At 45.9% G+C, this 15,238-nt stretch overlaps 1 protein-coding gene across 1 annotated transcript in view; it reads right to left on the bottom strand.

Moving 5' to 3' along the window:
* TFEB (transcription factor EB) overlaps positions 1–14,764 on the bottom strand; it is a 242,387-nt gene extending 227,623 nt beyond the window's left edge. The window contains exon 1 of the mRNA XM_086923535.1: positions 14,645–14,764. The gene's annotated coding sequence lies outside the window, so the exon portion shown is untranslated. The remainder of the gene's footprint in view (positions 1–14,644) is intronic.
* Positions 14,765–15,238: the final 474 nt, after the last annotated feature.

Below are 15,238 nucleotides of genomic sequence, written 5' to 3' on the forward strand. Positions count from 1 at the left end.
GTCAATACCCACCCGGTCAAAGGGGGTACTGACCACTGGAAAAGGTTGGAGGGGAGCCTTCTGCTTCCTTCCGCTTTTCCCACTTGCCTGGCAAGTGTGACAAGTCTTGCAATGGATGTCTACATCCCTTCGCATCTGAGGCCAATAAAAATGGGTGACAAGCCTGTCATAGGTCTTGTCCTGCCCTAGATGTCCAGCTAACTGAACGTCATGAGCCAAACCCAGTAGGAAGGCTCTGAAGCGCTGGGGTACCACCAGCACACGGGCTGACCCAGGCTCAGCAGCCTTAGGCTCGCTATACAGGAGATCGTTCTCCCAGTACACAAAATGTGACCCTGACTGATCACCTGAGGATTGGGCTGAGGCCTGCTGCCTCATGCCCACAAGAGAAGGGCACACTTTCTGTTCCGCACAGAATTCCTCCCTGGAGGGACCACCATCCTGCTGCCAGTGGGTCAGCTCGGGCAGGTCTCCCAGTTCGGCAATTTGTTCCCCGGTGGGCTCCAGGGCATCCCTTCAGGGTCTACCTCCTCCTGGACCACGGGAACTACGGGGGCCGGTTTCCCGCACCCCCTGCCTCTTCTCTTCACAGCTGGGTCCTGGGCCGTACTTTCAGGCTCCGGGACCCCATCAACACCCTTACTCGCTGTCATCGATCGAGTGGTTGCACACACCCACTCTGGCACGCCCAACATTCTCAAATGTGTCTCCCTCTCCACCTTAGCCCAAGGGGAGTCTTCCAAATCATTGCCCAGGAGACAATCGACAGGCATGGCGGGCCTCACAGCACCTTGAAGAGTACCTGAAACTCCCCCCCCATTCAAAGGAAACCTGAGCTACCTCACACTCTTTCTGGGAGTTATCGGCAGCTATCACAGGGTAGAATGCGTCGGGAACCACCTGCTCTCTGAACACCAAGTGACACTTGACAGCTGTCACACTTGCTCAGGTGTCTCTGAGAGCTTCCACTCTATGGCCATTAATGGTCACCCACTGCCTATATTTACTAATGTTACTAGGCAGAGGGGGTGGAGGGACCATTTCCATGTCTCCTAGCGAGACCAGGGACATTTCTGCGGGACCCCTCCCACCAGGGACAATCATCTCCTCCCCTCCCAGGGCTACACTCGCCAACTGACGGGGGGGTGCACGCGGCGGTACATTCGAATCCTTCTTGGGACACTGGGGGTCATAAAACCGGTGTCCCACCTGCCCGCAACCGTAGCAGGTTAGGGGGCCCCTATGAACAGGTTTACCCGTCGGGGCCCCTGGCTTCTTCTCAGGGGGAGGCTGGGAACCTTTCCCTTGGTTCCCTTGGGGATTACTTTGGGGCCCTTTCTGAGACTCCTTCTGTTTACCCTTGTCCCCACCACTCTTCTGCTGGGGACCCTGCCCACCTTTGGCTGAGTCTCCCACTGGACCCTTGTGGACCCTGATACTGACCCAGCGGTCTGCCTCCTCAGCAAGTTTTCTAGGGTTAGATATCTTGCTATCAATCAATGCTGGCGCAGCTCTGGAACAGTTATTAGACAAATGCTCCCAAGCAAACAAATCATAAAGAGCTTCATAACTTTCCACTTTGCTGCCCTTTACCCAACCATCCATGGCTCTGCAAAAATAAGACACATATTCAACCCACGTCGTACCAGGCAACTTCTTACATTCTCTAAAAGCTTGTCTGTACCTCTCGGGGGTTAGGCCATACCGCAACATTAAAGCAGCTTTCATATGAGCATACGACATCCTATCCGCAACAGGCATGTCTAACAGGGTATCTCTCCCCTCATTCACAAAGCGACCCCACAACCCCGCTCCCCAATTCTTCTCAGGGGACCTGGTGGGCCAACAATGCTAACTCATATGCTTTAAACCACTGACCAATATCTTCGTTCCTATGATAATCTTTTATCACATCTTTGGGAAAGTAAAACTTACTTTCTGCAGGCTCGGATGGGATGCTGCCACCAGAGGGAATCAATTCTAACTTTTTAGCTTGGATGTCCAACTCCCTCAACTTGGTATCACGCTCCAAAGCTAACTTCTCTCTTTCAAAATCTAACCTTTTGGTCTCCAAATCAGCTTCTCTTCTACCTCTTGCATTTTCTAACTCCAACTGCCCATTTATCTTTAGCCTTGCCATCTCCATGTTGTATGCACACTCCTTCGCCCTTTCTTCACGTTCTTCAGGAGAAAGACCTTTGGAGGAAACACTGCTTCCTGGAGAGGACTCAGGCCCATTGGCTGGCGCCTCCTCATCCCCTTCCACTGGCGGTACCACCACCGGATCAGTGGGATCTCTGGCCTCTAACCAGGCCTGCAATGCTTTGAGATATTCCTCTTTAATCTTGAGGCCCTTGGTAGGAACTTTAAATTTCTTGCAAAAGGATTTCAGCTCCTCCAGTTTGTAGACGTTTATCTTCGCTCTATCAAATTCCTCCACAACAACAACAGGGGTAGTGACTCCGGTGTCACTCATGGTCAAAACTGGCAGTGTTCAAAAAATCAAGCTTCAGAAAAGCGGAGAACCAAAAATAGGATCCTTCCAAATAGATTGTGACTGCGCTATGGTCTGCTTTCACTACGTAGCGCACACTAATCACTGCACATGGGTCATAAATGCAAGGTCCAAATCCTCACCGCTGCATCCAATGTTAGAACCGGCTGTCTCTAGTTGGCAGAGGTATGCACTTCTGACAAATAGGGACACACCTTTTCTAGTCAGGGCAAGGGGATCACACCCTTCGATAACCCCTGCTCACCCCCTTGGTAGCTTGGCAGAGCAGACAGGCTTATCTCAGAGGCTGTGTGTTAAGCATTTATGACCACATACAGTAATAAAGTGAATACACTACAAATGGACACGACACCGTAGTATTATAAAAATAAGTATTTTTATATAAGGTTTAGCACAAGACCAAATAACGACAAAAATGTACACAATCTTAATAAATACTCTGGGAAGGGAAAAATGATGGTTCAAAGGTAGTTTCTTCTTTAGCACAAAGTCTTTAGTATCAAAGCAAATCTTCTTCTTGGAAACACAGTTCTTAGCAACAGGGTAACCCACACGGGGGCTACACGACATCGAGGCAAAGTTAATCCACAGGTTCGGCGTCAACCGCGAGGAGCGCTACATCGAGCCCGGAGTCACACGGACCCCTAACAACACAGTACCTTTGGAAAATGAAGCACACGATGATCAGCGGCGTCGAGCAATCCGGTGTCGCGTCTTCGGTGTCGATCAGGCCTCAGCAGGCGTCGTCGTCGATGATGCGGTTGCAAAGTGTGAGCAGTGCTCACGGCGTCGAGAGGGCACGAGGGCGATGCGATCAGCAGCGGTGCAGACACGAGGTCCCTTGGAGCTGGAGCCGTACTCCCACTCACTGGCGTTGCTGCTGGCGTCGGTCGGGCCCGGCGGCCGGTCGTCGAGGAAGCGGGACACTGGGGCCGTTACCCACTATGTCGAGCTGGATTCGGCAACGTCCGTCGGCGTCGAGGTTGCTGGCTCTTTCAGAGGTGCTGGATTCACAGGTTCCAGCAAATAGCACTTTAAGCAGATGAAGTCCTTTAGCCCTGTGACTTCAGCAGGAGACTGGCACTCTTCCAGTCCTTGGAGATTTTCTTAGCAAGCGTGAGAGTACACACACAGTTCCTCTCTCCTGGTTCCTTGGCAAAAATAAAGAAGCACTGCAGGATTCCCCCCAGCAAACAGCACACTGGCAGAAGGGGTAGGCAAGTCCTTAGATCAGCAGGCCTCTTGTCCTTGGTTAAAGGGTTCCTTGTCAGAAGTGATCTAAATTCTTGGTTCAGGGGTCCTTCTCTTATACCCCTTTTCGGCTTTGATCCCTTTGTCCATGCAGGGGGATTTCCCAACATCCTGGGTCTGTTGTGGGTGGAGCCAGGCAGAAGCACCTGGCCTATTCACTGAGCAGGGCTGGGTCCTCAGACGCCCAGCAGGAGGTGGAGCCAGCGTGGTCACGGCCAGGAGCAGAGCTATCGGCCTCCTGGCAGGAGGTGGGGCTAGGATCGTCCATGGCAGGCACAGAGCCATCAGCCGCTTGGCAGGAGGTGGAGCCAGCATTGTATCAGGCAGGGCAGGCTATCAGCAACTACTCTCCCCCTACTCTCAACGCAAATGTCCCACTCATCCCACACTGACTCATCCAGACCTGTGGAGCCACCCAGCTCCTGTCACACACACGCAAGACCAGCAGAAACCAGATATGGTTAGACAAGAAAATAGACACTTTCTAAAAGTGCTATTTTCAAACCCAGAGTCCAAAAACCATCCACACCAACGGATGCGTAATTAAACCCCGAGCTCAGGGATACCAGACTCGACATTGCACCATGCTCCCCGAGCCAGCTAGGATCATAGCATTAATAATCCCGGCGGCCCATTCTAACTAATGGAGAGCAGGCGACCTTGCAATAGTGAAGAACGAAGATGGCTGTAATTCACTATTAGGACATGCCAACTTGGTCAGGCGTGTCCTACCTTATACTTACAATGCACCCTGCCCGTAAGCCTACCATAGGGGTGACTAACATGAAGTCAAGGGAAGGTTTGAGGGGCTGGCAAGTAGGTATACTTGCGCAGCCTGCGTGACAGCACTAGGCTGCACGTGGGTCTCGCAATGATCGACCCGTAGACATTCTTTTACGAGGCCGCTCCTGTGGGTGGCACAACACGTGCTGCAAGCCCACGAGCGGCATTTGTATTTACAAGCCCCGGCACTCCTGGTGCACTAGACTAGGGACTGACAGTAAACCAACTAAGCCAAACATGGATATAATCGATACATCAATTTAACATAGGGAGCTCTTGCGCTGTGGTACTGATCAGCAGTGGCACAGCGCCCAAAGCATATACCAGCAAAACATCGAAAAACAGTGGAGGCAAACAGAAAAAATGGAGGAGAGACTCAAGCCAATGATGTCAGGTCTAACACTGCAGTAGAGAATAGTGACTTGTGTATGTTTAGTGTTACAGTCCCCAGTCGGTCACAGAAATTACTGTTAATATGCAAGTCATTATTTTAAACTTGCGTTATAGGCAGTATAAGATAGGCTGCTCCAGAATGCACACAGAGATGTAATATAAAGTAATTCCAAAATATAGATTTTAGAAATACCCAAACTGTACACAGTGCCATTTTTTTTATAACTGTCCTAAAAGCACGCCCTTCACAGCTCAGATGGTAACCTCCTTGGAATAAAATTGTCACTAGGAACTAATTCAACAGCAGCCACTCGACCAGCTTCATTACTGAACAGCAAAGTGTGCCAACCTGTTCAAGAACTCAGACTTTGTTTGCTGTACCAAGCCTGTTTGCATACAACAGTCTATTTGACACCTACCAGCCTATTTGCACCGAGACTGACATATTGTCTGGTCAAGTATTCTTCTGTTGGGTTTGCATTGCCAAAAGGACAAGCTTGGTGTGGACAATAGTTAGCTGGGTTGCCCTTCTGCCCATCAGTTAATCCAACAAGGGAGGGAGTGCTTGCCGCATGCCTGAGGAGCCCCTTAATTTGGCCAGCTGTGTGTCACCTACCTTCTCTACTCAAAGAGGGACTCGAGTACACAGTGCATGGATAAGCTTAAGTGCCCCTCTAAAGAAGCTTCTGTGAGATGCAGTGGATGAATTCTAAAGTTCATACTCTCCTTTGGGGATGTCAGCTTCCTCAGTGGTCTGGTCCTGATTGAAGACTTAACAGAACCACCACAGGCTTGATTCAGGTTTCACAGCTTTAGCTGCCCAGCCAGTCTCCTTCAAAATACAGGAGCCAGCTCCCATCACCTCACATGGTCACAGGAACCAGCCCCATCCCACAGGAGTCAGGTTCCATCACGTCACCATCAGTCACCAGCTTCTACCCATGGATTTAATCCAGATCTTTTGACTGGGGGTAAATGTATGATTTATTTAGCATTTTGTCCATCATTTGTTTGCGTATCACTTTTGCCCTAAGTGGGATGGGTATGCCCAGACGTGGGTCCCTTGCTCACTCTGGCACTGAATTCAGGCTAGCCTGGCTGATGAAGGGTAATAACAGAAACCGGTCCCAGGATGCTTGTTTCCAGTCCAGGGAGGACCTGGCTTGGCAGTTCGGTCTGGACTGTTCCCATGAGGCACAGGGTCAAGACTGATTTGCATATGGCTGGGTCTAAACTGGGGTGGCATGGTGAACAAAAGAACAATGTATTTAACCCAAATCTCTTGACTGTAGTTGAATGTATGATTTATTCAGCATTTCGTTCATCATTTGTTTACATAGCACTTTTCACCCTAAGTGCGATGGGTATGCCCAGACGTGGGTCCCTTGCTCACTTTGCCACTGGATTCAGGCTGGCCTGGCTGATGAAGGGTAATATCCTGAAACCGGTCCCAGGATGCTTGTTTCCGGTCCATGAAGGACCTGGCTCAGCAGTTCGGGCTGGACAGTTCCCATGAGGCACAGGGTCAAGTCTGATTTGCATATAGCTGGGTCCAAACTGGGGTGGCGTAGTGAGCACAAGAACGATGGATTTAACCCTGATCTTTTGACTGGAGGTGAATGTATGATTTATTCAGCATTCTGTCCATCAATTGTTTGCGTATATCTCATGAGTGAATAGCATAAAAACAAGCTGCCTTCTGACCACTCCGAGATGAACAAAAGAGATAAACCTTCCTCTGATCCCACCAGATGCGAATAGCAAAGATACACCTTCCTTTGATCTAAGCATGAGAAGCAGAGACACAACTCACTTCGCCTTCAGGTGTGAAAGGCAGAGGTGAATTGTCCTTTGCCCCACAGGTGTGAACAGTTAAGATAAACCATCTGACCATTCAAGTGTGTACAGTAAAGATGTATTTATTTTAAAAGTTTTATATAGCGCTAGCCTGACCTGTGGGTATCTGAGCGCTTTACATACACACAGGAGAGAAAAAGAATTGCATTACCTAGTAGGACCTAAGGAAGCAAAAAGACATAAGTAAAACATAATGACTAGGCAAACAGTGAAGATACTTCCACTAGGCGCTCAAGTGCTAACAACAGAGATAAACTCTCCTCTCGCCTCTCAGGTAGTGACCAGCAGAGATAATCGAACTTCCCCCAGTGTGAACAGCAGAGATCAAACTTCTGCTACAGATGCTGCGCAACGGAGCCAAAGAAGGCCAGGAGAGGAAGCAGGGTGCACAGAACAGAATTTCCTGTATGTGTCAGAGCAGCTACTGTACGAGAATCTCAGTGGAAACCACAAGTCCTTCAATAAGAGCTAAAATATATTTTTTTAAACAATGATCAATCAAAGCATACTGCTCTCACGTACCGCCTATCAGTGTTTCACCACACTCTCCTCTTCTGACGATCTCTATTAACATTACGTTGTCTTCCTCCTGACGACCGCTGTCAATAGCACGTTGCCCTCCACAATCTAACACTGACTTCCTCCGCAGGCTGCGTCTATTACAGCACTGTGGCTCACCCACACTCTGTCGACGTTACAGCCTCCATTCTCATTACAGCTTATCACTTTTAAAGCATCTTACATTCATACGCAGCCTTTCACTCGCCCAGCCCAAAGCCTCACCCACAAACTGCCACTAGCACTTGCACCGCTCTCATCCACATCGATACCCCTTATGCCACCCTGCCCTCATGCACCACGGCTTCTCACTCTTACAGAGCAGTGCCTCGCCCTCTGCCCATGTCTGGTGCCCGTGAGGGGCCACTTATCTCAGTCAGTATTAAGGCCATGTCTGTCCAGTGTATTTTATTCAATTGTAGAAGCTTCACCTGAAGTTGTGTGTATATTTTGGTTGTTGTGTCCATTTCTAAAAGCCACGGCTGGATTATTGTGTCCAGTTCTGACGGTTACATCTTTAGCGCTGTATCCAGTCATGAAAGACTAAATGCAGTACAGACTTCACCTTATATCAAGTCAATCAATCAATAAAATCTTTATTCGATCTCTTTAAGAACAGATCATAAAAGCACAGATTCAATCAATGTTAAACCAAGCGTCCCATAAGATAAGTTAAAAAAGCCCAAGAGGAAAAGATGTACTTAAAATACATATCAAAGATTTTTAAAAAGCATCTAAAATTATTTAATATCATGTGGAGCTTCATGTGCCCTAGAGAGCGGGTCCAGATATACATATAATTATTGCTTAAAGCAATTATACCATCTATCAGCTTTGCGTCTTTCTCTTTTTCATACAGGACCACAAGAAAGTGGCTACTGAAAAACAGACAAAAGGGTCAGGTGGGGATTTTAGAAAATAGAGTGCCACCTGACATTGGCTGAAATTGTGGCAGCTTAAAATTGGAAAAATAAAGGCTACTCTTTATGTCTTGTAAAACTCACAAAACAATACTAGGTGTAGGTCAGATTGAGGAGAATGATTATCACAAGGGTACGGCATCAAGTCTGAGTGTTTAAATTTTCTCTCTGGGTACCCTAACATCAAAGGACGAGATTCAGACGAACTCTCAATAGTAAATATCTATGATGCGCTATTGCAGTGCATGCTAGGTAGGAATATCCTCCCTCTAATCTGGGAGGGGATCTGGTCATAAGCAAGGGCAGCCTTTTGTCTATGATTTCTTTCACACTGCGGACATGGTCGGCCCGCCGCTAATATGTCTCAATAAATTTCTGTTTTGACATCCTCCTGCATGCCGTTTGATCCTTGAACAGTTCTCCCAAGACAATTATTCTTAATTCTGACTTCACATAACTAAGCCATCTGATCCTATTATGATAATCCAATCTCAGACAATCTTTCATTATATTTTGTGTTAAATTGACTGTGGTCGTACGCCATATAGAGAACCATAAGAGAATTTGCGCTAGTCTAATTGTGTCTGCCATGTAAGGTAACCCTAATTCAAGGTGTAAAATATAATTTGAGAAAGAAGGAGGTAAGGAAACTCCGGATTTAAAAGAGCTATCTTCCAATATTTGGAGTTGGTCATTGTGTGCCATACCCCAGACTCAATTTTAATTGACTTGCGCACAACCAGTGGTTTTGTACTTTGTTGTGCGACTCTTTTTGTTTAACTTTCTCGTCTTCTTTATTGGGTGCTCCTTGGGGTGACGTTTCCTTCCATTAACGTCTTAAGGTTTAACTACCATTAGTGCTTTCAAGAATCTTGGTTGCATCCTCCTTAGGGCACTCCACATTAGGTCCATGAAGGTTTAAATGATTACATCAATTTTTGGTTATTAATCTTCATTCCATTGTAGTTTCTTTTTATTACAAAATTCCTTCATTAAGCTTACTTGATACACTAATGCATTTCAAGCATTATATGCTCTTCATCAGGGAGTACAATCTACAAATTAAATCATATTGCATATTGATACAAGACCTTTTGTATTCTTTACTCTGCATTTATATCATGTAAAATGTAATAAGTTTTGTAGTGGTTCTCGTAGGGAGTAATGTGATGAAATAATAATGTGATGAAAAGATAATGTGGTGATCATAAACAAAATAAGATAAGAGTGCTCGTCTTGTTTATAAACAAAGTGTATGTCATGCTTGTACATTACAGTGTTAGGTGTGCTGAAAAATATATGTAAAATTACTCACGATTCGAGACTTAATGAGTATACTTCACACGTTACTGTAAAACGAATGGTTACAGAAGGTTAGACGAAACGTGAAAAATTAAAAGAGCAATATTTCATAATGTCCTGGTCACGTTGAATGATAAACGTGTGTTTGACTTTAACTTAAAACTATATCTTCGCGCTCGTGAAATGAGCGCTTCATTATTGGGTTTAGGACTTACTTGTGTTTAATTCCACGGCGTATGTTCGTGACCGGCGATTCGTACTCGAACAACATATCGAGGGTGTACGTTTTCAGACTATGGGTCTGAATGGTGGGCCTGTAACACTCTTGTGGATTTTTGGCACCATGTAGAGCACTGGGCTCTTGGGATTCTCTTTTAAGAGGAATGTCCTTGTTTTTTCTTTTATTGTGCCCATCTCATTTGCTTTGTCAACTATGGTTTTTAATACTTTCAAAAATTCTTTGTTCGGATTGTTATCCAATTTCATGTATGTGTTACTGTCTATGATGTGTTCCTTCACCCGGTTTTCATAGTGATCAGTGTTCAATATCACCAACGCTCCGCCCTGGTCTGCTTTCTGAAATATTATGTTGGGGTTGTTTGCTAATTTCTTAAGAGTGGTCCAGTCTTTTTGTGTTATGTTTTTTGTTTCCTTTTTCTTAAACTTCATAAGGGCCAAATCCTGTTTGACCAGGTTTTCAAAGAGGTCCAAGGTTTTATGGTTTGTAGGAGCCATATAGGTGCTTCTGCTTCTTAATCCCTGTAACTCATCTTGACCTTCACTGGGCCTCTGATCTTGTAGAACATTGTCAAAGAAGTTTCGAAGTCGGAGGTTTCTCATCAGTTTAAAAACACTTATTTCTAATTCCAAACTATTACTGTCCGTGGTTGGAACGTAAGTTACGGGGATTAAGAATCACGCGTTTATCATTCAACGTGACCAGGACATTATGAAATATTGCTCTTTTAATGTCCTGTGGTTCGTCTAACCTTCTGTAACCCTTCGTTTTACAGTAACGTGTGAAGTATACTCATTAAGTCTCGAATCGGGAATAATTTTACATGTATTTTTCAGCACACCTAACACTGTAATGTACAAGCATGACGTACACTTTGTTTATAAACAAGACGAGCACTCGTATCTTATTTTGTTTAGGATCACCACATTATCTTTTCATCACATTATTATTTCATCACATTACGCCCTACGAGCACCACTACCAAACTTATTACATTTTACATAATATAAATGCAGAGTAAAGAATACAAAAGTTCTTTTAACAATACGCAATATGATTTAATTTGTAGATTGTACCCCCTTGATGAAGAGCATATAATGCTCGAAATGCATTGGAGTGTATCAAATAAGCTTAATGAAGGAATTATGTAATAAAAAGAAACTACAATGCAATGAAGATTAATGAAATGAAATGAATGAAGAAATTCATGAAGAAATAACCAAAAATGTATGTTAAATAATTTAAACCTTCATGGACCTAAAGTGGAGTGCCCTAAGAAGGATCCATACCCCAGACTCCCACCCCATAGGTAACTGCTGCCTCTGTCCTGGCCTGGTAAATACTTTTGATTGGGTCCAGGAGACTGGCGCCTAACGTTTTGGAGAAAGCCTTAATAGCTTTCGAACTTCTTTCCATTCCTAACACTCTTACCGCTATTAGATTTGCCCACGTTTTGTTTTTATCAAATAAAACTCCCAAATATCAAGTCAAAAAAATGTAGCTCTGAAAACAAAGACTACACTAAAAGGAGGAATTATCGCTATAACTATATCAAATTATTACGATTACTACAATAAAATGTAATTAAAATTAACCAATCAAATAACAATCCTTAAAAGTAGAAAAAAAAATAAGTAGTGGGGTCGGTACCAAGTGGCTAAGGTGAGTAACAAAAAGGTGTGGAAACTCTAGGAAATTTAGTTTTGGGGTTCTTGTGTTTTTACTTGCTTATGGACCTTGTTTTTAACTCGGTACCACAAACGTCATGGTATACAAAAAAAAATTGGGGATAGATGTTATTAAAAAGCAGACTGCTACTCTGTTTTTCTACACGATATTAAATCAAATGTTTGCTGAAAGTAAGTGCAGCTTGGTCCAAAGTGAGTTAGTAAGTGCGTTCAGAGGCCTTTTGTGAGGATCTCAGGGAGAGAAAGTGTACTCTAGAAAAAGGTGGCAAAAAGCTACACTGTACAAATGTCTTCATTACTAAAATGTTATTTTTTTCGTAAGCAATAAAAGAAAAGCATAAAAAACAAGGGCATTTAAATGTTTTCCTAGAATTGGTAATGCCAACAGAGCTGCTTTCACACTTTGGGTCAGTTTAAATATTAAGTGAGTAGTTGGAAAGGACTGTTGGAGATAAAGCTTTACATGCTGGGGGAGAGATAATGCTGATGCTATAGGTCCAGCTAAGGCGCTACTCAGAATAAGTAGGCCACAACCTAATTATCCTTGTGCAAACAGACCACCACAGTCTTGGAACTGTCTTCAGCACACATGAGAGATATTTGATAGAAAGGTACAGTAACGTAAGCCTCATTTCCATCCCATGTGAGCACTAAAGATTGTTCACCCCATGTCTCCTGCCTGGGCACTCTGCCTAAGTCAACAAAAACCTTGCTAGCAAAATCAAAGCAGCGAAAGAGACATTCACTTCACTAGTACAGCCTGCATGCTGTTGCAACCCGGTGCACGCTTTTATCAAAAGATCATGGTAAAAAGAACATTTTGATAACAGGTGTCAGAAGGGCATAAATACATATGCAAGTGGTTCCCTTCAAACCACTAATATCTGTGTCAGTGCTTTCCTTAACAGCTCTTTATGAAACACAAAAAAGATGACCAACAAATTACATTCATTACAAAATGGAAATCACAGTCAGTGTAGAAACTATTGTACCAGCCTTGCCGCAGGATACCACCCTCTGCCAAATGGCCCACCAAAGAAACATACCATTTGCAAAGTACCCCATTTTAGTGGAGATTGGTAGTGGAGATTGGTGCGTGGACTACCCCACTCCCACTGAGGATGCCCTGCACAGACTGGCACACACATCCCCCCAAATAATGATGTCTGCGCATTAATTAGCTTGTTGTCTTGCCCGTGTCATTATCCTTACTTATCTTATCACAGTTCTTGCCCCAGTGCCACATTCAAAGCCAAGCAAGCATCACACTACCATTTTGCCCAGCACACTCTGCCCATGGACTCCAGTCTCGTCATACCCACAACACTTTCGGACTCATGCTACCGATCGTGCGGGCCTTCCCTTCTTGTCCCTTTCAATCTCAGATAATTTCACACCATTCTGTCTCATAACCACCCTCCAGACCTACCCCTTTCACCCTCCCCTTCTACAATCATATTTCTTTTCAAGTCATCTTCACCTCTTAAACCTCCACTCGACCAAATGGCACTATTTTTCTGATAAGCAATTTTATTGAGTTTTCATTATAACCAAACAAACAGCACCATTCAGAATTACATCGCATTAGAGTAGTCCAGGGTAAGCACATTCCACAACGATATGAAAAGTTACGTACATGCAAACCTAAGGTCAACATATCCAGAGAAAATCTGTAGATCAAATCAACCCACCTTAACTCTCTATCACTCCCACCCACTTCCCCCACATGCGGCGAAATTTCTCTGGACAAACCCTAGGCACATAAAGAGACAGTTCCTGGGCGTCACACCAGTCCACCCCCTGCGCCAACGTGCCAATGTTGGTGCGGTAGCAGTCAGCCAATGGGCAGCGATCTCTCTCTTTGCTACCACCAAGGACGTGTTCAGAAACATCTTTTCGGCCCTGCTACCATCCAATCCATCAGTGATGCCCAAAAGAACCCGTGTAGGAGCCAGAGGAACCACCCAGCCCAAGACCTCCGTCAATTCTCCTATTAAGGACTTCCAGTACCTCTGTATCGCAGGGCAAAGCGACACCATGTGGTATAAGTCAGCGCGGGGTGGGAGCAGAGGGGGAAAAGGGCATCCAATCGGAGCCCCCCAAATGGCACTATTACAATACAAAGTTACCATTCTTTTTCAGCCCACCACCATTCACCCTATGCCACAATCCTCGCCCTAACTCCTCCACCACTCTCACTTGTCACCAGGGCAGGAGTCCTAAAAAGAGAAGTGGGGGGACGCTGTCACCGGTAGTGAAGTCACGACAGGAAGTGACGTCACCAAAGGTGCGCTCTGATCTCGTCCCAGAGAGGCCAAAGAGTTAAATCCAGCTGTTTGGCAGGAGGGACGGTGTCCCCCCGGTAAAATAAGTGGGGGGACGCCGTCCAGCCGCATGGTACCACGACTCGAGCCCTGCTTGTCACACACTACAATCCAAACACTGGCTTCGCCCTCGCCCTTGCATTAACCTCGTGCTCTCTGTCCCATGCCTCCATTCTCATTCTGCCCATTTGCCACAGGCCACCATTTCCGACCTGAGACCACACCACACCCCTTGATGCCACCATTCTTGCGACCTCCATTCCGTCAGCTCGTCCTGGCTTTTAGTCAACATCACTTTACAATCCGGTAGTTTCTTTCTCCGCTATGCGCTGGGTCTCGCATGTGTAAGCGTGCAAAGACAGGACTGTGAATGTGTCACATATGACACGGGGCCACTTGGCAGCATGCCTTTGTTGATTATCTCCACTCCTTGTTGCTCCCGTACAACTGTATTTGTCCTATGCTGGCTCCTCGCCCGTGTGGTCACTCTACACCATGTTTACTCTCGTCACATCTTTGCTACCCCTTTCACCCCAGGCAATGCTCAACCCGCAGCTTTCCCCTGTCACTTTAATTCTACACCAACTTACTGCACTTCTTTTCCTTGGTACTCCCTTTATCTCACCGTTTCCCCACTGCCCTTCACTCTACCTTTGGACCCTCTCTTCTCCTTATTGTACACGTGAAGGTCAAGTCTAGCACCCCTTCTCCCGCGCAGGGACCAAACTGACCCTAGCCCCCTGTCCATAAGTTCCTCTGCCTCTGAAGGTCATTTGCGTCCTCGGCTCCCCGACTCCCTCTGAGGCTTCACTCACCCGGCTACCGCGCTCTCCGCTTTGCGGGGTCCTGGTGCCTCCGTTGCCGTCCCCGTCCCTGGGTCCCCGCGTCTGCCCTGCCCCTGACAGCAGTTCTGACAGCGGCTCCGTGCACTGCACTGCCACAAGCCGCCGCAAGGGGGCGTCAGTAAGGCGCCCCGGTTTCACGAGAGATGGAGTCATAACACAGGGCCCTGTCAAGGGGAAAGTAGTGAAGTGACAGGGCTGCATGGGAGATGGAGTTTAGAGCCAGAGCTGTTTCTCAGACAGCAGTAGAGGGCGCTCGGGGTCCACGGGAGATGGAGTCTGGAGCTGCTAAATAGTAGCGACGCACAGACTTGCCCATGGAAACAGCAAAACTCTGTGAAATGTGCACCATGGGAAATGTAGTCACGAAGTGAAAGCTACCATCCCTGTATGACGAACATGAAGCGACCTTGGCCAAACTCACAAAGTTAATGTACGAAATATTACAAGTACGAATGTAGAATAAAAGTATTTCCAAAATTACGGTGAAATACAAACTTTAGATGTGTTTTAAAGCGATAAAAAGAAGAGCTTAAATAGGAAAAGTTTGAAAAATAGCTTCTACGG

Source organism: Lissotriton vulgaris, chromosome 5 (genome assembly GCF_964263255.1).
Source record: "Lissotriton vulgaris chromosome 5, aLisVul1.2, whole genome shotgun sequence".
Lineage (NCBI taxonomy): Eukaryota > Metazoa > Chordata > Amphibia > Caudata > Salamandridae > Lissotriton > Lissotriton vulgaris.